This window comes from Vanellus vanellus (assembly GCF_965231255.1).
Source record: "Vanellus vanellus genome assembly, chromosome: 3".
NCBI lineage: Eukaryota > Metazoa > Chordata > Aves > Charadriiformes > Charadriidae > Vanellus > Vanellus vanellus.
The window spans coordinates 83715181-83739687 of NC_138907.1; positions in this window are offsets into that span (position 1 = coordinate 83715181).

Below are 24507 nucleotides of genomic sequence, written 5' to 3' on the forward strand. Positions count from 1 at the left end.
GCTGCACAAACACAGTGGCAAAATCAATGCAAGTTGTGGCTCCTCTGTGCCACGTTGGACAAATACAGGTTAAAAACATCCCCACTGGTGAAGTGCTTACGCTCACACCCTGGACAGTACACAATACGATGAAATTTGATTGCCCTGAGAAGTTGGATTATATTTTCCCACCTTCGACCCCAATTTACCTTTTCACAGTCATTTTGCTATGAATGGTTTTAACAAGTATTCACGGAGCAGTGATGGTAATCCTTAACTGTACTCTTCTAAGGAAGTTAGGCATCACCATTGCAAGGACTGTTCTAACAATCATATTAATTCACTGGCTTTATATGAAAACCTTGATACTGATCTTATAAATAGTTCCTGCTAATGCATTTTGGGTGAAATGCTGCCAGGTTTTAGTGATGCAAATTAAGATGACTGTAAAATTGTTACTTAGCGATTTTGTTAAATGTAAATTTGCAGTGTTGGATAGTGTCATTCTGTTTCTTGCCGTATGTTCAAGCTAACAGGCAGGACCGCGCTCATTTGTATAATGTTAATATCTTCTTGCTTAACTTTTATAACATTCTGCACAAATTAACGTAAGATCCTAATAATCAGGCCAGCTATTAAAGAATTCTGTGATGTGTTCCAAAATGAAGTGTGTAACGCCTATTGGGTTCACACAATAATTACAGCCTGACTGCCGTCTGCTCTTCTCATCACAGTGACACCTGCTAACAAATATGTTGCTAACTGTGTTTGCAGCATTACAAATAGGTAGGCGCTTATTGGCTGCTACGGGGCGAGGGTACTTGGCCTGTGTACTTACCAGGGGAAGGTGATTTAGCGAGTCTGCTTTGATGATCTGCTTTTCACAGCGTGAGACTGTATTTTGCACCCCAGAGTTCCCAGGTACGGTGTCACAGCGCAGATACTTCTCTTTTCACCTCTCCCTTTTCCTGCTGTTGCGTCCTTTTGTGGTTGCGGGGGGTTTCGGTTTATTGGCATTTCGGCCGAAAAACGTTTGAACAATTTGGGAAGCTGGGGGCCAAAAACTTCCTCTTGTGTATGTCTATGTGTGTGAGTGTGTGTGAGTGTGTGTGCCTGTGTGGGGCAGAGAGAGGAAGAGAGGGGGGGAAAGAGAGATTCCTTCTTTACCATTGCAGCTTTATGTATACAGTGTTTAACTACATGTGGATAATATGCAATAAAAGTATTGGACATATCTTTTCAGAAATAATTGCACGCCCTTTCTGGGAACATTCTAATGACCTAAAATGTGTTTCTGCAAATACTCTTAATAATGAAAAGGAGAATTGTAAAAACCGGTGAAATATATTCACGACATATTAAAGCGTGATGCCTAGTTTCATAAAATGCACAGAGGCATCCCCGGCCCTTACCCTGCTGTAAACAGAGTCTGAGAATTGGATTCATGTTTGAATGTTAAATTGGCAAAGTGAACTATTCTGATATGTTTTTATCCTCTCTTTTATTTATTTGTTTATGAGTGTCTGGTTTAAATTCCACATACAAAACCATAACCCAAAAGGTAATAGCATCTTCATTAAGCACCAGCTTCATGCTCCTTGCTACACTTCAGACAGTCAGTGATTAAATACCCCCGATGAGCATACACAGTGAATAGCTCTTATACAGCCCTAGGACATATGTTGACTTCCTTACTACTTCTGTTGGATTACTAGAAACAGCAGACTTTTTCAAAATCGGGCTTTTCGGTCTTCCAAAATGCGTTACATATGAGAATTAAATGCATATTTGTAGATGGAATAGGAGTGGGATGTTTTAGAAAGGGAGGGACTGACTGATATCGGGATGCGGGCAAATTCTTGAAAATAATGAAAAGTTACTTCTAATCCTTTCAATTTTCTTAACAGCCTTTCTGAAAATGGGAAAGCTCAAATGAATACACGAGCTTAGACAAACTGAATATTCAGTAAGCTGCCAATGTGTCCAAAATGGGAAGCTATGAAACCAGGGTAAGTGTTTTTTCTGTGAAACTACATTTTGCTTTTAATGTAAGTTTGGTGATTTGGGCACAGAGCAGTCTGAGGAAACAGACAGATTTGACTACAAAAAAAATCTGGTCACAAAATCTGCAACCCACTGATGTAGAGGGTTGTTTTCCCAATCCATAATGGATTCGAAGAAGAGCTGAGAAAAAAGGGCTTGATTTATGAACAGTTTGAACTCAAAACTTACAGTTTAGCTAGTCAAGACCTTCAAGATTTGTCTTGCCAATAGCTGGAAACTTGAACTTTTGTAGTGTGAACACTTTAAAGTGTTCAAGTTATTTTGGTGTAAGATGTAAAAGTTGCCCTCCTCCTGACTCCACTATCACTGAATCTTACATTTCAGCTAAATTCTGAAAGTTAGAGAACAAGGGAAAAAAAGGGCTTTACATTCACTTTGGCATACTATGGTCAGTACGTGTCGTACCAGTTTGTGTGTTACTGTTTGAAGCAATGATTTTGAAAGACAGATTAAGTATGCAATTACCCTCCTGCAGCCCACTGTTTTCAGATGATGCTCTTCTGATAACAGATGCTGGTGGGTCAGGTGTCTCTGAACACTTTGAAGGTGATGAAGACCGTTGAACAGAATTGTGGTTGTCATTTGGCCTAAGGATTCTCTATTAATTTGAACTATTTGAACTCCTTCCGTGGTTTCCAAACATTAAATTTTCCTATGCATATTTTACATTTCAAAAAAAGTTTCAAGTCACTGTTACTGTGAAAAAGAACTGAACTGCTGAAGAGCACAAAACACTATAAAAACAATTTGCTTCTTTCTTACCTTCCAAATAAGGGTCATGTAAAAAGACCAGAGGTGTGAGCGAGGTCCTCCACGTACCTGGCTCTTGTGAAAGGCCTTTCACAGGGAGGATGTGAACAAGTCCCAGAGGCTCAACTTTTTCATTAAACAGATGTAATGGGTCTTCTGACCCTCAGAGCTTTCCACCACTTTCTTCCATCCCCCTTTTACTGAAGGTAAGGGAGCATTTGTTTTTGCCATTTTCTGACATGTTCTGACATTATTTTATACCCTGTCCTATATCTAACCACAAAAAAGTGAGGCTGGAAAACTAAAAGGTAAAATTATCTGAAATATTCCTAAGTCTAGTCCTACTCAGAACCAGTACTTACCTTCTAAGAGTCAATCATCCTAACATCCATAAGGTAAGGTGGGAATGACAGATGGTGGCATGCCTCACTTTAATTTTAGACTTGCAGATAGATTACCCGCTCGGCTTTTCTTCTGGCTCGGACTGGACCAGGAAGAACCATTCCCTCAGTTACCGTGTCCAGAAGTTTGGGAGACTTCCGAGGAATTCCATATTAGTAGAGGCTTATTCTCAATACCCAGAGATGTGTAAAACCTCATGGCTGTAGGAAAGTGTTGGTGTTGATCCTGATATATACACTATATTTTATTGAGCAGTATTTTTCATCTATGTGAACAATGTAAGTGAACTTTCTAAGATACTAAATGACTTTCTTACAGCAGCTCACTTTATGTATATTCTAATTTCACCAGGCTGATTTGTAATTTTTCCATTTCATTACTGAACAATTTAAGATCAAGCACATCAAATGTGAAAACTAAAACCTAACTAAACAGTTTGAGATTTAGAAAATTCCTGATGGATTTTTAAATCCTAGTGAACAATTGGTTTCTTAATCTTGTCATTTGTTCTTGATTCATATTTTTTTCCAAAGGAATTCTTAAAGGATTTAAATTTTATAATATTCAAAGGACAGAAATGTTCAGGATTTAAGCGATTTAAATTCACTCAACAGGAGACTGAATGGCACAGGGATTGTTGTCGGAGTGTGCAGTCTATCACCTCCATGGCACTGGGCCTATCCATCTTTCTAGGTGCTTATGTATGTCCATAATAGTAGAATCTGTTAGTTCAAATCAAATACAGAACAGATTGTATTATGTAATGGCTAACCGGAGGTGTATGGCAGTCAGAATTAAGAAAAAATACATCAACACTTGCCAACAGTTTTCACGCGCTAGAATGTGAGACAGCTCAGCTATTTCGTATCGTAAGCATAGGTAAAGAGACAAAACTGATGTCAGATATCATGGTGGGAAACAGTAAGTGCTGGCTTGTTCATGGAAACAACTCCGAGGCATGACTCGGTGGTCCAAAACTTGGTGTCCACATCAAACACAACCCCTTCAGGGACACTAATTGGCAAGCTCAGCAAAGACACCAAGGGCTGAATGAACATGGGGACTGAAACACGCATTCATCTTTGGAGGTGCCATAAGTAGGTCAGGGTTGAGAAACGTCGAGATAGTTTATGGAAAATTGCACTGCCTGCAACATATCTGTAATTTCGATAAATTGAGGAGTTCAGTCCCATATGATGCCAATCCAGCTTCTTTCACAAGTCTGAAATCAGTTTTAGAAGACAAAAATTTATTGCTAGAAGTTATAGTAAAACACCTGGTTAATACTATACAAACCATTTACATTTCTAAGCCATCTAAATGCGGAGACTGCCTTGAGCATTTTTCCTTTATCTTCATTTTGACACACTGTAAATATTATCTTCTTCAGAATATAATATTCTTTCATAATTACAGGTACAGCATTGTCTTTTTGATTAATAACATGTTTGTCAAGAATGCCTGTCTACATGCTACTCAGTTATTTCACCTCAGCTGCTGTTGCTAAAATTACTTGTGTTTCACTGATCGCTCTTTATACAATTGATTCTGATAAAATCAAGATAAGGTAAGTATTTCAGAATCAGATTTTGAAGGCTTGATATTGTAAGAGTTATTTTGAGTAAGAGGACTTTTTTTTTCCTGAAGGGTCCTGTAGAAGTAATTTATCATTTAAAACAACTTCAAATTTACTCAGGTAAATCAGGTTTGGTTGTTTTTTTGTTTTTTTTTTTTCATCAAGAGTTTTGAAATGTTATTTTATCCAGAAAATGAAAAGGAATGTCCTCTATTCTATTGAGCCATTTAGCTGAATGTGTCTTTTGAACCTGTTACCCCAGTGCTTAGCATCCTGATTTCACAATCTTGCAATTAAATCGTGACCTTTCCCACACGACACAGTTGTTGTCTTTAATAATCTTTTTTTTTTTTTTTTAAGACTCGTGGCTCAAATGTCATCTCAAGTCTTATTTTCTATTCCTCGTCTGTAATTTGGCAAATAAGAACAGAACCCAGAAAAGGTTATCCATTATCAGTTACATCCTTTAGCTCAGAAGCATCTTGCATTGGCAAGAAGCTGACAATTCACCAGATCTTTTCCACCTCCAACATCTAAACTATATGAAAATTTAAATCCTGTAAATCAACTGCAATAGAAGGACCCTCTCTCTAATTAATGGCCTAGATGTGTGTCAGATACATTGCACTGTAAAAAATGTTCCACCCTATCCCACTCTTTCTGAATCTGTGATTTTGTACTCTAAATAGTTTAGGAACACAATTATCTGACTCAGCTTTTTTTTTTCCTAACCATGCACAAAGACCAAAGCTCAGCTGTGACAGAGGGATCTTCCAATAATCAGTGCCATATCGTCACAGCAATCTTTCTCCTTCCTTAGTCTTCTGGGGAAATTACACTGTTCTTTTGGGGAGTTTATTTCTCCTCTGGTATCGAGTCTGCTATATTGATTGGGACTTGGTGGGATTGGAGAGAGAGGAGGCTCTTAGAGAAGCATGCTTCCCTCCAGCTATGCCTTGCTGACCAAAATGTAAACAGAGCAAATAGCAACACTAGATACCTAGTCTTACAAAAAAATATGTTTCCCTGATGAAAAGGGTACTAGCATGGTTGTGTAAGAAAAGTCGCTCTCGTTCATCTGTTTCATGCTCATTTAAGTCTTCGATTCAACTCCAGATCATCTGCTGTCCAATCTCACAAATCGACCTTAAGATGTTCTTACTTTATGTTTAGTTTAGCTCAGATAAATATGTAGAATTCATATGACTATTGAAAACACTCATTCCTTTGATGAGAAATTAGACTCTCCCAAAAAGATTTAGAACTGTCACATATGTTTTTAGATAAAAATACTAGCATAACAGTTAAACCTGTCACACTTTTGGCTTAGAAGACACAGAACCTGAATGTATGCAGAACATATGTAAAGGTTATAAGAAGATGAAATATGTATATGTTCACTATTTAAAATGTGCAGAGATTTTGCAAGTAGGCAGACCTGAGACCCAACGTTGTTCTGTATTGAATGCAGTGGAACTGGTCAAATTCAGGAATTTCCTGCATAAAGTCTTAATATTGTCCCTGATGTCCTCTTGAGGCATCCAGCCATTTGGGCTGTAAGGATATACCTATTCTAAAGCTCGGTCTTTAACACATTAAATACTGCATGATATTGAGTACTAAGCTAGTCATAAAAAAGTTAACCCCCCCCCGCCCCCCAAACTAAAGGCGCAAACCCAAGCAATTAAAGGAACAACTCAACACAATGAACAGCTCATAAGACTGAAATGCAGACCTGAACTCTGAGTACATATTAGAATACAGGCTTTGCATATTTCTATTTTTTCCTGTAAGTCCATTTTGTAGAAAAATAACCAGAACTGACAAAATTAGTCAAACAGAACATAGGACGTTCAGAGCCATATTGCTGAAGGTCGCCAGGAACCGGTGTGCTGGTAGCATGACTTTATATTAAGAGTCATCTTTGTAATTCTTTTGGCCACGTGATCTCACTACATACTTGTGTGTGTACCTCACAAATACATACCCCTATCTTTTAAGCCAGATGTACCTACTAGGGCTGTAAATGCTTCTTTGTCATAACGCAGGACATAAAAGGCAAAGTAGTCTCGGTTTCCTGGTGGTGTATCTATACAAGAGTTTGTTAAAAACTCAGCACCAGTGGGGAAAGAAAGGCATCATGGGAACTATCTAACCAAAAGCACCTCAGAGACCATTAATTATCCTAAGATAATCTCTTCTCCTCCAGTAGTGGTTCACCTGAATCCCTTTGTAGGCAACTACCAATTACCTCACAAGAAGACAGGCAATAAAATGTTTGTCTAATTAACAACTCCAGGGGACCTCATCTAGAAGTTCTTATCCTGAAGCAATGTCTGGTGAGCATATGAACTGAACTCCAAGTAGCTGCCCTGCAAAGCGCACAAGAAGGGATTTCCCCCAAACAAACTACAGACGTTGCCTGAGCCTCAGTAAAGTGAGCCCTAATTGAGAGGGGAGGGACAGTTTGTTCAATGCATGTGAGAACCTCATACAATTTGAAACCCCTTTGAGAGCCTCTGGGAAGAAAAAAAAAAAATTCCCCCTGGATTTATTACCAAAAGCTACAAAAAGCCTGAGAGATTTTCAAAATGGCTTTGTTCTAGAAAGATGAAAGGACACAGCTCTAAGAACATCAAGTGTATGAAGTTTTGTCTCTGTGGGAGAGTCATGAAGCTTGGAAAAAATACTGGTAAATGTATAAACTTATTTGAATAAAAACCTGAAACAATTTTAACAAAAAAAAAAAAATTCTGGACCATAGGGAATAAGCTGATGAGGGACCTACCAAAGCCTGCATTTTGCACATTCTGCAAGATGAAGTGATAACTACCTCAAATGTGGCTTTTTTGAGAGGTGGATGAAATGATAAGTTCACAAAGAGGAGAAACAGCACCACAATATTAAATTCCAGATAGAACGGATGAAAATATGTGAATTTTTAAAAAGAATTCTGAATACGGTGAAGTGTGAAAGATCTTAAGCTGCGGAAATTTGTGCAGACAGCACAGAAAATCCGTTCTAGGACAGCTGATATGGATCCTGGCATGTGCCATAGAATTTACTGAGGAGCATTTCTCAATTCTTTCAGCTTGTTTACACCTGCCTTCTATATCTGAATATGTGCTATATATATGCTTTATCATATAACTTGTCAATATTTTATGGAATTAGAGTGGTACAGGGAACCATGACAAAAGAAAATTTGGTTCCATTCTTAGGTCTGCAGAGCAGCTTTGGAAAAGTTTCTTTAATGTTCTATGCTTTGGTCTCCACGTGTATAAAAGGAAGCTAATAATAATGATCTTTTTGTATGAAGTGTTTCAAGATCTCCTAATAAAAGGGACACTATCAAAGCACAGCATTATTATTATTATTATTACTTGAACTGATTGAGATGTTTCAGAGATAATACTTAGTTATTTGACAGAAAAAAAATTAAAAATTGAGAACAAAAGATCACAAGATTGAATGTACTTCTGAATAGACAGGAAGAAAAAACACTACCTTTATACGCAAATCTTGTAGACATCTTTTTGTCCTGGATCAAAGTCTCTTGAACTCCTCATAAATAGCAGGCTTCTAGTGGACTTAACTCTATGCTATCAGTTTTTGAGATGAGGGTCTGGAAATAAGGCAAGATTTGTGTCTGTATGGCAATGGTTTTTGCTAGAAATTGCTGAGGACCTTGTGGAGAGAATCATTTCTAGGAAGAAATCTCGAAGCATGAGTTCTCCTCCTATGTATAAAACATACCTTTTATTTCCTAACTCTTATCTTTAGCCCATGATGAGGGGATAGTAATATGGGTAGTTTCAGCACATTAGTTCTGCCCAAAACCTAAAGGTCAGTTTTGGTTGTCATGAGTTTATACAGTTAATTTAAAAGGATCCAGTCTAGTTGTGAGCACAGAAGCAAGGTAGTACCACGGCAGCTTTCATGGTAGGTGGATGCAAAGCAGAAAGCGGTTATGAACCAGTAGCAAGCTGTCACCAAGAAGCGACTTCAGCATTAGAGACACCTCTTTTGATATTTCCATCAGAAATCAACTTTGGATGTCATGCTTTCTGACATCTGCTTAACCAATGACTCATGAACTGAACCGCTCTTCGGCATACGCGATTCCTGTTGGCAAGAAAGCCATGTAGCCTTTCGGTGTTCACAGCCACGGCTGACACACAGGCAAAGCAGATTTTAAAGTCTGGAGCTCAAGTGTCAGCCTTGAGACCTGTGTTTCAGCACTCATTGGAGACTCAAAGGCTGATTTGTTTATTCCCTCGAAGGATTATTGCATGTTTTCTCTCCTTTTGTCAGTAGGCTCCAGCATGACTTGTAACAGCAGCAAAACCTGTGTGGAACAGAGCGGTTCCTGGGTGGATAGGGCTGATGAAAGTTTCTGAGTTCTCGTGACTAAAGCTTGTATACCTACGGAGGAATCCTGTCAGAAAAGTCCTTAAAGTCTAATTCTTTTTAACTTGTCTTTCTGCAGAAGCAAGTCTTAAGCATTTGTGTCTGCCTGTCTGTGTACATGTATCTATCTGACCAGACAAGATTTAAGGAAGATTTGCAGTTGGCTGGCAGTTTTAACACTCATAAGATTCCTAAAAAGTTCATGAAAATAGACTTCTGGGAGAGGGGAGAGCTTGTTATGTCAGCCTGAGGGAAAACTTTCAGAGGCAGCGAAATCCGTGTCCAACAGGGGAACCTGCCCAGGAGGAGACGCGCTGCGATGCCCCAATGGCACGAAGAGTGTCAGTCACAGCTCCTCTCCACGGCGAGGCACTGACCACAGCATGTGAATCTGTGAGAAGCCAAGCTGCACTGATGCCACTTTTCCCAGACCTACTAATGCACAATAAGACAGCAGCATGGCATCAAGCTCCCGCATTTCTTGTCCTGTTGCAGAGGCAGAGAAGTGAATAGCTTGCGAGGTGACGTGGTAGCTGCAAAACAGGCAGAAAAAAGGCCCAGGAGCAGATCTGAGGCAACTACCTTGATCGATGTGTGCTTGCAAGAGAAGATTTATATTCCTTGTTTATGTCAAGAACCTGAAGTGAAATACTGACCACTTTGAAGCTGGTGACAGATCTCCCATAACCAGGATTTCATTCTGGTTCCTTTCTGTAGACTCATCTGTGATTTGTGTCACGTTAATAGCAAGGGGAAGTTAAAATGCTCTGAATCAGGAAAAATATTTTACAGAACTAGGTAATCTGAGAAACATCTTTCATCTGTTAAGGTTTGAGCTTCTCCCAGTAATAACAAGAACTTGATCAAGCATGAACACTCCCTAGCTATCTATAGATTTGTACTACACAACCTTAGAAATGTCATTGGCACACTTCACAGTATAATCAATACATTCTTTTTAACCTTTGCGCAAGAAGGTTGGGATACAGACTAAGATTGATAAAAAGACTCTCCTGCAGTGTGAAGGGTGCAAAATTAGAAAAAAAGCAGAACTGTGAGATTTTGTTAGCGTAATGCACAAACGGAAACATTCTGTATTCATTCCCACAGGCTGTGAGTTTGAGCATGAGTCTAAGTTCAACCCAAGCTTCCAAAGCGAATAATCTAGATACCCTCTCTCCTCTGGTCCCAAATTCCTTCCCCTTCTTGGACACATCAGTGTCTTGCCACTTTCCTTTACTTCGTCTTGCCACTTTCCTCTACTTCGTCTTGCTTTTTGTGCTCTCCATCAGCATTCTGAAGATCTGAAGAGCTTCCTTTACTGTTTTTAGTAGTTTTAATATCTGGGAGAGGATTGCTGCTTCTGTCCCGCCCTTTGGCATAATGGGAAACGTTGCCTGTGATGGTATATCTGGCACTAGAAGTTCTGCCATAGCTACTCTGCTGAGGCGAGAGCAGGAAGCGCCTCAGAGTTTCTGGAGCATTTACCTACTGAATTCCCCAAGGTTTTCTAGCAGCTGACCAACAGGAAAAAGAAACATTATAATCTCTACAACTTGATGTTTTTTATGAATCTGAGAACAGCTGAAGTGCTTAGCAAGTATTTTTCTTCTCCTGCTGTCTTATTAGAGGGCAGGGATTTCTTGACTGTTGACCCTGTCCCCCATCAAAAAAAAATCTGCTGTGCCAAAGGAAATGTGCAAGTGACTGTGATGGGACCTTGTAATGACATTACAGGATTGTGTCTTGAATATTGGCATTGTATACTTACAGCACATACTGAGTGAGCCCAAAAAGGAGACTGATCCTGTCCAGCTATAAAGACAGGGTCTCATCCCTGTTAGTGCTTTTAAGTACTTCTCAGCTTATTTCTTATGTCACCAGAAACAGATTTCACCACATCTTGGTCATCTTATTCTGCAGTTTCACTCTCTGAAAATGTTCACAGCTATATCATCTTTTTCTTTTTACTGTTATTTTGTATAGCTCAGGTTCCCATGTCACATGTCCCAGGGGGAAATATAAAGATTTGGAAACAGAGACCAAGAAGATAAAACTGCACATTTTTTTGAATGAGAACTGACACATATACATTGTTGCTTGGCCCTGAAATAACTCCTTTTCACAAGCGAACCAGGTTTGGCTACAGTCAATATTTTATTGTCATAAGCTCTTTGATGCAATTAATAGTAGATCACATTTGTAGATGTATATGAAATACAGAATGTCTATTTTGGTCATTTGTGTACAAGCTAATCTCTACAATGCAGTTAACAAATGTTTCCACGGAAACTTCCTGTAAAACAGTCATTTGGAGGAAGAAGCAGAGTACTAAAGGGAACGAAATGGAACCCTTGAAATCTTGCCTTTGGCCTGCTGACCAATGACTGGTAGAAACAAGAGGCAACAGAAACTGAACTAAACCTCATTCTCCTGTTTCTTTGTGGTTTGTTATTGTACTCACTGTTTTTAAGTTTTTTTTTTTGTTAAAAATGAGACTGTAAATTGTTTCTTGCCATGTTGAAAGGAAATTGTATGGTTTGTGCACTGTGTCTTTAGTATAAGCTAGTTTTCTAGGTGGTCTATAGCCAAATTAAATGAGCTTTTTATTGCTTATTATTTGCTCCTTGCAGGTCCCATTATGTTACAGTTTGTAAATGAAGGAAGGACGAGAGGCAAGGAGAGCTGTCTGCAAATCAGAACCTCAGGAGAAAATATTTTAAATCATGAATGGCTCAATAGCCACTCGCTTACTAATGTGCCACAAAGTACCGGAGAAATATTTGGCAACTGTGAGGGAAACAATAGAAGCTAGAAAATAATTTTTGGTTTGAGACATTGTTCACAAGAGCAAAACAAATAACTTGTCAAGATTTCAAATTACACTTGGAGAGACCAAAAAATGAAGTGCTCTAAAAAACTGCAGGTCAATGCCTAGAGGAATGGAGAAGTTAGCCAAGTAACCAGACTTGTACTGACATACGCATGCAATTTTCTTGTTCTAAGTGTTTGTTCTAAGAGATCTGCATGTTTGTGTATTGAAATGTTTTTTACACGTGGATTTATAAATGATACAGATGATTGATAGTATATATTGTGACAGATGAGTGTTTTGTTTAATGTTATTATATTATTAGGTAACCAAACTTCATGGAGTATGTGCGTGTCCGTCTGTGTGCAAATATGCATACCAACATATGTATCCGTGTATATGTATATACATACGTGTATATAGTGTTGATGGACAGCTCATCATTGCATGCAATTTTATTTAAAAAAAAAAAAAAAGAAAGTAATCGCTCATGTGTCAACTGCAAGACCAAAAAAAAATAAATAGTGACTCTCTTCAAGTGTTCCTGAAAATGAGTATTTGAAAGTTTCTATGTAAGTTTTAGGTAGTCAGAGTGCTCTGAGACACAATATGTTTATAAAATTTTCTGTCACTATAAAACATAATTAGTCATGAGAAAGAATGAAAGTAGAGGCAAAAGTCTTTGATACACGTTGAAGGTAAAGAAGGTTAGGAAATGTATTGTTAATCCAGGAAAGAAACAAATACATTCAACTACAAATCCTGCATTTAAATGAGAGAAGGATATAAGACCTCTTCCACTCACTCTTTCCTTTTTTTATATATATATATACACACCTTATATCAATGCATATATATGCCTATAAGTATGACTACATATGTACATTGTATGTAATCTAGCTTGCAACATGAGACAGTTGAATGGAGGAATGCTACAGTCATTTACGTTTTCATCCTAGCATCTTATAAAATTTGCTGCTTCTTTTTCCATTGCACAGTGTTTTGCACATCAGGTAAAATTTCAGAAGAAATTAATGGAAGAGCTGCTAGTGACTAAAATGGAATCAGTATTTCACCTCCACATGACATGGTTTGCTTCCTCCCAGCTAGCATTAAATAGCAAGCAACAAATAAAGACACATTGCAGCGGAACCAACCACAATTGTTTCTTCAGCCTATGCGCTTGACAAATACCCTAAAAGAAGATGTATAAGGATTCTCTTATACTAAATTTAGTATAGGAAATCTTTAATAACTAGAACTGACTATAATTTCCTCCTTTAGACTGTTTTGTTTCGATGTTTCATAAATCCTTGTATTGATTAGCTTTACATGGAACATTGTACAGCCCTAAACACAAGAAATTAAACTGAGTGGCAGGTGAATTTTAGCGCAGTCCTTCCAGCCAACACAGCAAAACAACAAAGCAAAAAATGAAACACACAAAGTCTAAATCAAAACATAAACAAAGGAATATTAATGCCAGTAAATTAGTCAGCTGTTCAAGTTCTGATTTTTTTCTTGCTGAGTTTCCAGAGGCAAAAGCCTCTGGAAAAAAAGCTTTTTATACATACTTGTGGCACATATTAACACTTGATTATAAGAATTTAATGCATACAGTAAGATGTGCAAATAAAATTAAGTAGTAGACAACATGAAAGAATGAAAAATAAACTAAGAAAGCTACTTAACTGACATCTGAGATAGAAAATTTCTGTGTAAATCCTCTCCATGGAGATTTTTCTCGTTAGAAAGATGGAATGGCATGGCATGGCATAGAATGGAATGGAATGGAATGGAATGGAATAGAATAGAATAGAATAGAATAGAATAGAATAGAATAGAATAGAATAGAATAGAATAGAATAGAATAGAATAGAATAGAATATTTCAGTTGGAAGGGACCTACAACAATCTTCTAGTCCATCAGCAAGATCCATTATTTTTATTTTCTGTATCTTCCTCCAGTTCAGGCAAAGAACTTGATAACTTGTGCTGAGCACTTTAAGGCTTTAAACTGCACAGTCAGAGCCCCATTTCCCCCCGCTTTTGACCAGGAAGTTCCATGAAGTCTACATTTTATACACTCTAAAAACATTTGTGCTTGATTTTAAGTATATGAGTAGTGCCAAACTGATGAATTACTCCACTGGGATCCTTTTCTAGCTGAAAATGTATGAAAATATTTTGCAAGAAACCAAATTATTTGAGAGAACAGTCCTTTCTTCTGCATCTGGAAAAGGACTGATGTTAGCATGTCATGGGAGAATCTTGAATGGTGCCATCGTCAAGTGTTTTTAACTGCTTTTTAACTAAATGGTTTTAAACGGAAGTCATCAACACAATGAAAACAAACTGCTGTACAGATCCCTGACTTTGCAAAGGACTTTTTCAGAAGAAAGGTCTGTCTGATGTTTTTTGGCTCAACATTTCTAGAATAAAAGAAGGAGAAAAGAGATCAGCAGGAACATGGGTGGACAGGCATTTGTTCTTCTGAGAGCATCCTGCTGACACTTGTTCTGCACACTGACCACTGTCTCTCTCCTCATGCCTTGCTCCTCGATCTTCTGGAGCCACGGGCAGTCTTCTGGGCATCACTTGGGCTTCCCAAATTGTTCCCCAAGGAGTCCCAGCAAGGCTTTGCTGACCATGGGCCCCCCCTCTTTGTGTTCAGGAAGGTCAATAAAAACATTAACAGCTTATGGATCTGGAATTTACTGGGAAAAAACACACTGGGCCTGGTTCTGCTTAGTATGGAAGCTTCTGTTAGCTAATTGGCAGTGAAAATGAAAATCACCCACTGTAGGTGAAGATCAAGTGTGGGACCACCTGAGGAACCTGAAGGTGCACAAGTCCATAGGACCTGATGAGATACATCCACGGGTCCTGAGGGAACTGGCAGATCAAGTCGCTAAGACACTAGCCATCATATCTGAGAAGCTGTGGTGGTCTGGCGAGGTTCCTGCCAACTGGAAAAGGGGAAACATAACCCCTATTCTCAAAAAGGGAAACAAGGAAGACCCAGGGAACTACAGACCAGTCAGTCTCACCTCTGTGCCTGGCAAGATCATGGAGCAGAGCCTCCTGGAAACTCTGCTGAGCCACATAGAAAACAAGGAGGTGACTAATGACAGCCAGCATGGCTTCACCAAGGGCAAGTCACAGAATTACAGAATCACAGAATTTTCAGAGTTGGAAGGGACCTCTAGAGATCATCTAGTCCAACTCCCCTGCCAAAGCAGGATTGCCCAGAGCACATTACTCAGGACTGCATCCAGGCAGGTCTTGAAAATCTCCAGAGAAGGGGACTCCACAACCTCCCTGGGCAGCCTGTGCCAGTGCTCTGTCACCCTCCCCGTAAAGAATTTTGTATTTGAACGGAACTTCCTATGTTCTGACTTGTGCCCATTACCCCTCGTCCTGTCACTTGGAACCATTGAAAAGATGCCATGCCTGTCAAATGTCATGCCTGACAAATTTGGTGGCCTTCTACAAAGGGCTTACAGCGGCAGTGGACAAGGGAAGATCAACTGACGTCATCTACCCGGACTTGTGCAAAGCGTTTAACACTGTCCCAGACGATATACTGGTCTCTAAATTGAAGAGACATGGATTCGACAAATGGACCACTCTGTGGATAAAGAACTGCCTGGACGGTCACACTCAAAGAGTTGCGGTCAATGGCTTGATGTCCAAGTGGAGAGCAGTGACGAGTGGCGTTCCTCAGGGGTTGGTACCGGGGCCTGTACTGTTCAACATCTTTGTCGGTGACACAGACAGTGGGGTCGAGTGCACTCTCAGCAAGTTTGCTGATGATACCAAGCTGTTTGGCAAGGTAGACACGCTGGAGGGGAGGGATGCCATCCAGAGGGACCTGGATAGGCTGGAGAGGTGGGCCCAAGCCAACCTCATGCAGTTCAACAAGGCCAAGTGCAACGTCCTGCATCTGGGTCAGAGCAATCCCAAGCACAAATACAGGCCTGGCGGGGAATGGCTGGAGAGCAGCCCTGAGGAGAAGGACCTGGGTGTGCTGATTGACGAGAAGCTCAACATGAGCCAGCAATGTGCGATCGCAGCCCAGAAGGCCAACCATATCCTGGGCTGCATCAAAAGAAGTGTGGCCAGCAGGTCAAAGGAGGTGATTCTGCCCCTCTACTCCACTCTTGTGAGACCCCACCTGGAGTACTGCATCCAGCTCTGAAGTCCCCAACATAAGAAGGACATGGACCTGCTGGAGCGTGTCCAGAGGAGAGACACGAGGACAGTCCGAGGGCTGGAGCACCTCCCCTATGAGGAGAAGCTGAAAGAGTTGGGGCTGTTCAGCCTGGGGAAGAGAAGGGTCCAGGGAGATCTTGTTGCGGCCTTCCAGTACCTAAAGGAGGCCTACAGGAGAGCTGGGCCTTGGTCAACCTAGTTTAGTGGGAAGTGTCCCTGCCTATGGCAGGGGGCTAGGAACTTGATGATCTTCAAGGTCCTTTTCAACCTAAACCATTCTATGATTCTATGATTCTATGTTATAACAAGATCAGCAACATCAACATCAAATAGCCTTCTTGTTTTTTTGTGATAGACCATTCTAGGACCTCAGTTTCTCAGTCAAAAATAGTGCTATGTTAGTTGGGAAAAGGACAAAGTTTAGATAATTATATTTAATTTTTTACCAGTTCACAGGTATAAGGGAGTCAACCAAGCAATAAGAAAAATTAGACAAGCCTCCATCCCTCTGGTATTGTCTAATACAGCAATTAATGTAGCCAAGGAACTGAACAGATTTTTCCTCAGTTTGATATTATATTTTTTCAACAAACTGGAGTGTGCCCCAACGTCCTGATGGTAACTGCCTACTGAAATGCTGTTCTGTTTCTGTCTTTGCCATTTCAGGGCTGGAATATGCAATGTGGCTAAAAACTGACTTGAAGTTTTGGCTTTGGGGAGATTCATTTTTGGCAGAGAGCAGTTCTATACTGAATGAAGAAATAAAGGATGAGAAAGTATTTCAAGCTTTAGAATGAATTTTTATTGTTGAAAATTCTGAACTTGGCAAAAAGAGAAAACTTTGAAGATTTTCATCAAGAATAACAATGAATGTTGCTTTCAGATTTTTACTGCTCTATGTCTGGCTATGTGGAAAAGTTAAAATTAAAAAATATGTGTTAATATTTCTAGAAAAAAACCCCCACATTCACGTTGTTTCTAATCAGAAGGAGTATTCAGAATAATGAGTGTTCTCAAGAGGCAAAAAGAAAAGAGAGATCCATGTCTCCAAAGAACCATCAGCTGAGAAAAATAAATTGTATCATGAAAGTTCTTTAAAATTTCTTGTACTGTGAAAAATAATTACCTAACTACAGCTGCAGCACAATAAAGTTATTTTGGAATTTTGCAGTCTATTTTACAGTATACAGATGTCTTTAAAGCTAGGGTAAAAATGGATTAGGTTTATATAAGGCAATTTTTTTTATCCTTATGGACTTATTTTAGACACGAGAAAAAAATCTAAATAGCAATACCATTGAAATACTATAAAAAAGTTGACTTTATGTTTGAGAATATAGATCTTATGTATATGATTATGTATTATGATTTTTAATAGATGGTGGATGAAGCTATCTGCTGACCACATTGGTGCAAGTACACTAATTTTGCCTCTTGTGTGCTGGTGACCCTTGCAAGCAGCTCTACACAAATCTCCATGTAACAGAGAAAAGAGTAGAGGAAAGGTCTGAAAACATTATTAAGGTTGCAAATTCAAGTAGACAAAGTCAAGGAAACATTTAGGACTTGTGTTAAGTTCCCCACCCGAGGCATTAGCATTGCAGTGTATGTACACCTAGCAGTTCAAACTGGATCCAAATCAAGCGTGGTGGCAAAATAACATTAATGTTGAAGTAGGCAGAGCACCCAGTGCCAAGCTTGTGTCAGTCTTATGTTTCCATATTACCTTCAGGAAAAGAATAACACTTGGGCAGGTCTAAAGCATGAGTGTATGAACTGAAAATCTATGACAATTTGTGTCCCCAAAATTTATTAAAATTTTGGTTTGTGAGAAAGACTTTAAACTGAATCAGCATTTTCATCATGGTGGTGTGTTTATTTCCGAGTTCTAGGAAACCTTAAGCTGAGCTTACTGTGTCATCAAACACTGGCCATCACCTCTCTATCCATGTCTTCTGATACAATAATCAGTTAGATACTATTATTTTTCCCTGGGATCCTTTCCTCCTCCAGGTTGCACTGTGGATCATCGTCATGTAATGAGCACTTCGCTATTTAGCTATCTGGCACCTCCTCATTGTTTTTCTTGGCTTTGTGCCTTATTTATCACTCACTTCAAAACCTCTGCTCTGCAGATAAAACTATTAATTTCCTTGAGGCTTTTTATTTTACAATCTGAATGCTTCTCAGATATACATTAAATTTGTTTTCATTATATTCTTGGCATGTGAGGGGTATGATTATGATTCACATTGTCTAGATGGAGAACTGGGGTACAGGGAGATGAAGGTCCGGTTTTTCCATTAACTCTGTGTTCCCAGCTAGCAGTGTTTTGGAACTATGTATTTTTTGTATTTTTGGTTCTTCTTCCCCCCCCCCCCCCCGAAATGTTAGCATTGTGCCATACAATGCTTTATGCAGTCAAAGTACAGCTCCCGTAATTGATTTTGGTTGCAGGTGTGACTGCTCCAAAGCTCTGTAAATCAAAACTCAAGGTCTAAACTGAGGTACCCAGAAAGCATAAAATAAAGGTGGTATTCCCCAGTTTCACAAATCTCCTTTACCTCCCTCTGAGAGCATTGCTTTTCAGAGCAGTTTGGGTCTATCTTAAAGGATCACCTGTCCAAAGTTTAGCTTAAGTGACTTGACTAGCACCTTGGAGGAACCCTGTGGCAGAGGCTTAGACAGAATGAGGTTACTTGGTGAGCATTTTTTTGCCATATTTCGTTGCTTACCCTTTCTTCTCCTGCTGTCTCTACTTCATCCTATACATCTTGGCATCAACCAAAACAGGATGTCTAAGGAGAGCAACCACCTAACTCTGATTCATCCCTGCTGCAGGTGCATGGTGCATACCTCCAACGATACAGGGGAAAAAATAACAAGCAATCAGGTAATTAAAGACTGTATCATAATGCATGTACAAGGGGGTGTGCGTGCGAGCACTGAGGTTACGCCTGCAGCATGGATTCTGGCATTTCTTACCTTTTGAGTGATTCAGTTTGTAACCTTGATAATTAGAGCTGATCAGCACATTTTTGGAAAATGCTGTTCTGCTGAAAGTGAAAACAGTCTGCATGGACGTGAGGATTTTAAGCACCAGACTGTTGATCAGACAGCCTAGGCCCTGCTAATTTGCTCACCTGGGTACAAGGTAGGCCTGGGACCCTTGCAGTGATCTCAGAGGTCCTGGGTCCAAGATTGGCTCCTCAGGCACGTAACAGCAGCCCCGAATTTATGCGCTATAACTAGGAAGGAGGGAGAAGGCACAGTTTTATCCAGTTCTGAAAAGCTTGCATGTACTTGCTTAATTTCCCAAGCTATCCTGCTGCTTTTTTGCTTTGTTGCTTAGGCGTAAACTGATCCCGCTCCCCTTTCAGCCTACAGCAAAAGGCCCCATCTCTTGGTATAGCACTGACGGTAGGAGGGCTGGAAAGTGACCCACTACCACCTTTGATTCGTGAGCTGAAGGACTGCCACTGCCTATGGCCTGGGTCACAAGGGCCCTGGTCCTAGAAGGGCACAAGTCACAGTGGCAGCAAGTTTCACAGCTATATACTTAACAAGAGTAGAGGAGCAACGGTATTCAGAAAACCTCATTTGTATTTCAACCTTAGAAGAGGATAAGCTCCTATGGGCTCAGCCTCTCCTCAACCTCAAAGGCTTTTCTTGTTCCCTCCTTGTCATGTTTTGCTCCTCATCTGTTTTCCCAGCCCCATAATCCCAGTATAACTAGTCCTAGTTACCTCTTTCCAAGTGTCTCATTCCTGTCCTGATCTCCTGCCCTTGCAAATCTTCACCTCCTATCTCCTGGCTTTTCTCAGTCTTCCCTTCCTTCCTTCCTTCCTTCCTTCCTTCCTTCCTTCCTTCCTTCCTTCCTTCCTTCCTTCCTTCCTTCCTTCCTTCCTTCTTTCCTTCCTTCTTCTTTCTTTCTTCCTTCCTTCTTCTTTCTTTCTTCCTTCCTTCCTTTCTTTCTTCCATTCTTCCTTCCTTTCTTTCTTCCATTCTTCCTTCCTTCTTTCTTTCTTTCTTTTTTCCTTCCTTCCTTCCTTCCTTCTTTCCTTCCTTCCTTCCTTCCTTCCTTCCTTCCTTCCTTCCTTCCTTTAATTCTTCATTCCTTCTTTCTTTTTTCCTCTTTCTTTCTTTCTCCTTCTTTCTTTCTTCTTTCTTTCTTTTTTCTTTCTTTCTTTCTTTCTTTCTTTCTTTCTTTCTTTCTTCCTGTGCCTTTGTAAAATAAGGTGACACTTGTCCCTTCTCCAACTGCAAATCCATCAGCTTTCTTTCTCTCTCTCCTTGCTGTCCCCACTTTCTGCCATCAACAAAATGGTTTGAAATCCCCTGTGTGGTCTGCACTAACTAAAGAGGAAGCTTGTGAGAGGGGCTCCCAGCCTGGCCCTAGTCCCTCTGTGGACATCCCTGTCTGCCCCATCCCCCTCTGCCCCAAAAGGTGTTTCCACACCCAGTCAGGGGTGGAAGTACTGGCAGTGTGGCATCCTAGCTACTAATCCTAGTGACCCTATTTCACATGTGCAATTTCATTTTATTGTTTTTCAAGATTTATGTCTTAACAAATTTGGGTTTGTACTCACAGGAGCTGGAAAAGACACATCCTTTTTAACAGACTGCTGTCCTTGTCTTTAAGAGAAATACAGTCCCAAAGAAGAATTGTCTGTGTTTAGCATATGATTAAACTTAGCGTGAATAATTAAAGAAATCCATGCAAGTGAGTAATGAGAGAGCAACCTACAGCTCAGATGAAATACTCTGATGTGCAAAAAATAGAGTCAGGTGGGAGTGTGAGAAAACCCTGTGTTGACTACAAGTAGGAAGCAAAGCAAGCTGCTATTATCTGTGGCAGTCCGTTATTCCAAACGAAAACTGAGAAAACTTGCCTTTGCTGAAAACAACTGTTCCCAGCGCCGCCACACATAAATCCTGACATCCTCTCTTTCTTGGGAGCTTTTAAAAAACGTTTTCTGCCAAACTTTGCATAGTAGTAGAGCTATTACCGATGCCAGGCTACTTACAGCTGTAAAAGATTCATGAGGGATTTTTTACGGCAGGCCTTGCGACTCTGAAAAATCCACCCAACTCTTCTGTACTTCATTATTGAGGGATATGCATTCACTTCACACCAGCCCAAGCACTAATCATAAATAAAGTGCAACTAGCACTGCGAGGAAGTATGCAGAGTTACATTTCAAAATGTTATGCATAATAATATCAAATACATGATAAAATGAGACAATAAGTGTGCACAGCTTTAATAAACTTAAAACTCAATTAATGTATAATCAGTGACTTACATTCCAAGTTTTTTTTTTTTGATATTTCATGTTACTTTTTTACTCTTATTCTCCTTTTAGAAGGTTTCACAGCCATCCAACTATTTCACATCTGATCTAAGGTTCATGCCGAGTGCTAATAAAATAACTAAGTTTTTTTGAGTTATTGTTTTAAATAGTTTCGTGTCACAGATGTCTTCTCAATAAAATGCTTTTATAATGTCTTTTCTGCCTTGGTAATTCCACTGGAAATTACAAGCCATAAGGTTTCTTCACCTCTCCCCCTAATGCTTTGAAATAACTGGGTTTAGTGTAAAGCTTTTCCTTCTGGATCTGGGTGTTTTCTCCATCTCACACTTTGCTTTCCCATCTTCCTAGCTGCCAGCATTTCTAAGCTTCTATATACGTGATAGTTTTATACAACTAAGCTAAAGAGCATCGGTGGCCTTCTACCTTCTTATGTTCATCCCTGTCATCGTGTACACCATTCACAGCTTCAAAGGTTTCCCCAGGGGTCCTAGCACAGTAGAAAATCCTGATTATAAGTGACATTTGAGTGGATTTTTAGAATTAGTGTATTAACAATTATACCCAACCTTAGGCTCTTTATTAACAGTATCAAGACTGGAGTCTAGTGCAGAATTCAATGCAGCTGTGTCATCTTTTCATGAAAGCAATTTCCAGTGTATGCATTGATCTTAACAGTGATCTAAGGATGGGCAAAGAGGTTGGTATGATCCTTTTGCTAAAGAAAATGGGGATCTTTGGCTTTTTCTGAAGGGCGAAAGATGGTCCGAGTCAGTGAGGCTTGCATCATTTGAGGTAAACACCTTATTTGCCCTACACATTTCTGTTTGCAATATTGAGGGCAACCTGGGAAATATTATACAGATTTTATCTATAAGGGATCCTCTGAAATAAGTCTTTGAAAATCACCTAGAAATCAACTTGCATTCCTAAAAACATTTACAAAATCATCTCTGTATATGCTTATATGATGTGAAGCAGTAGAATGTAATAGTTATAGGACAGAGAGCAGCTGTAGATGCTCATGGCTTCATCAATATAGCTGTAACTCCATAGAAATTATTATTACCAGTGTTTTAGCAATACACTAAGACACTTTCATCTGCTGTGACTTCTCAGCAATTTCCCTTTCCGTTCTAACCAAGGTTATGACTGAAGTCTACCAGGCCGTGTGAGTATCTGTGAACCTCAATATTTTGGTGCCAGAAGATTCTTGTTTGCATGCCTGTATGCCAATTAGTTACAATCAAGTGAGTCTTTACATGAACGTGGGTTAGAAGCTCTAACTGTCTTCTAAACATAAGATGGACTCTGCTACCTGCCTCTGCCAGTGTTTTATTAGTGCTCAATCTGTCGTATGTAACAGAGAACATATTTAAGAGTGATGTGCCTATTGAAAACACCTATGACTACAGATGACAGTCGTGGTGATTTCAGAAATTGATTAAACTGTAAAAAAATTAGTAACTAGTTTAACGTTTTCTCTCTACATAAGAAACACATTTGTTTTTAAGGGCCTGCAGAAGAAAAAATTAGATAAGTCAAGTATCAGGACAAGGTGATTACTTAACATCTGTGACCAAGGAAAAGGCTCAAGGAGAAAAATCATCCAACATCTGCACTGTCGGTAAAATACTTGTAAAAAACACAAGTGAAGTGTGATTAATCACCATGGATGTATGATTGAGTCAATTGACTGTTACTTTTTCATGATGATTAATCAGCTACAAAAATTATAATTGTCCCACTTGTAGTGGCTGCATGCTGTGCCTGATGACATCATTTGGGCTACAGATACTCAATGAGTGGTTTTCAAAAGAATATGCAGATGAACCAGGAAGGGTGGGTGAGGTTAAAACTACATTTTGAAGATCATCTCTGGCTTTAGTAACCCAGACCTGAAAGTGTTTTATCAGCTCACTGAATGGACAAATGCTCTGTTCTCTGATGAATGTCATCATCAGATTAAGCTAAAATCAGCGGCATGAATTTCATCATCTAGTGTTATTAAATAATATTTACATTAGGGAAGCATTTAGAGGCAGAGAACAAAACCAAAATTATTTTCATGGCTTTAGATAAATGAATGGTACACCCTCAGCACACTCTGTGCAGCGCGTCTCAGAAAATAAAGAGCTTCCAAAATGGCAATAAAATACTTACATAAATGAATGTAGGTTAAGAAAAAAAAGAAAACAAAAGACTGAAATTGAGCGGGGGTGAATAGCAGAAAATGGTAAGAGTATTGAAAATAACAAATGTATAGCCAGAAAAAAGGAGGCTATCTATTTACTCTTTCTAGGAATCGAAAGCATGGGGTCAACGAAAAAGAAAGAAAATTCAAATGCAACAAAAGAGACTTAAAAAATGCCCGAACCAACCCAATTGAAGGAATTAATTGCAACTTGGTTTCTGTGACTATGTTTAAACCATGTGACCTGAGATCCCATGTCAGGTTGGGAACTGGACGTTCTCCATCCCCCCCCATCTCTAGTCAGGACTTGGTTCCCGGGTCAAAGAAACTTGGCCACATTGCCCGAAAGCAAACCGCAGCCTGTCTGGGTCAGCCCTCAACCTGGATAATGATCGGGGAAGTGGGGCTGTGCTGTGCAATGTAGACATAGCCTTGAGATCAAGAACGTAACACAAATATGATAAGGACAGTGACAGCTCCTGTAATTATAACAAACCCCCTGTACTTTTTAAAGCATATATGCAGTCATGCTTTAGGGCATAAACCAGCCGCTTACTACGGGTTTAAGAAGCGATTCCCTTTACAGGCAGGTGTTTCTACAGTTTGTTTTTTTTTTTTTTTTTTTTCTGACAAGGTTTCTCGCACCTTCCTCTAAAGCAGCCGGGATTTGGCATCTGTCAGAGACAGGGGACCACGCTAGATGGATCGCTGATCTAATCCAGTGTGGCAGCTCCTATGTTCCTACGAAGAGCGTGCAAGCTTCATAGCAGATATTGGTTTTGCATGTAAGCCT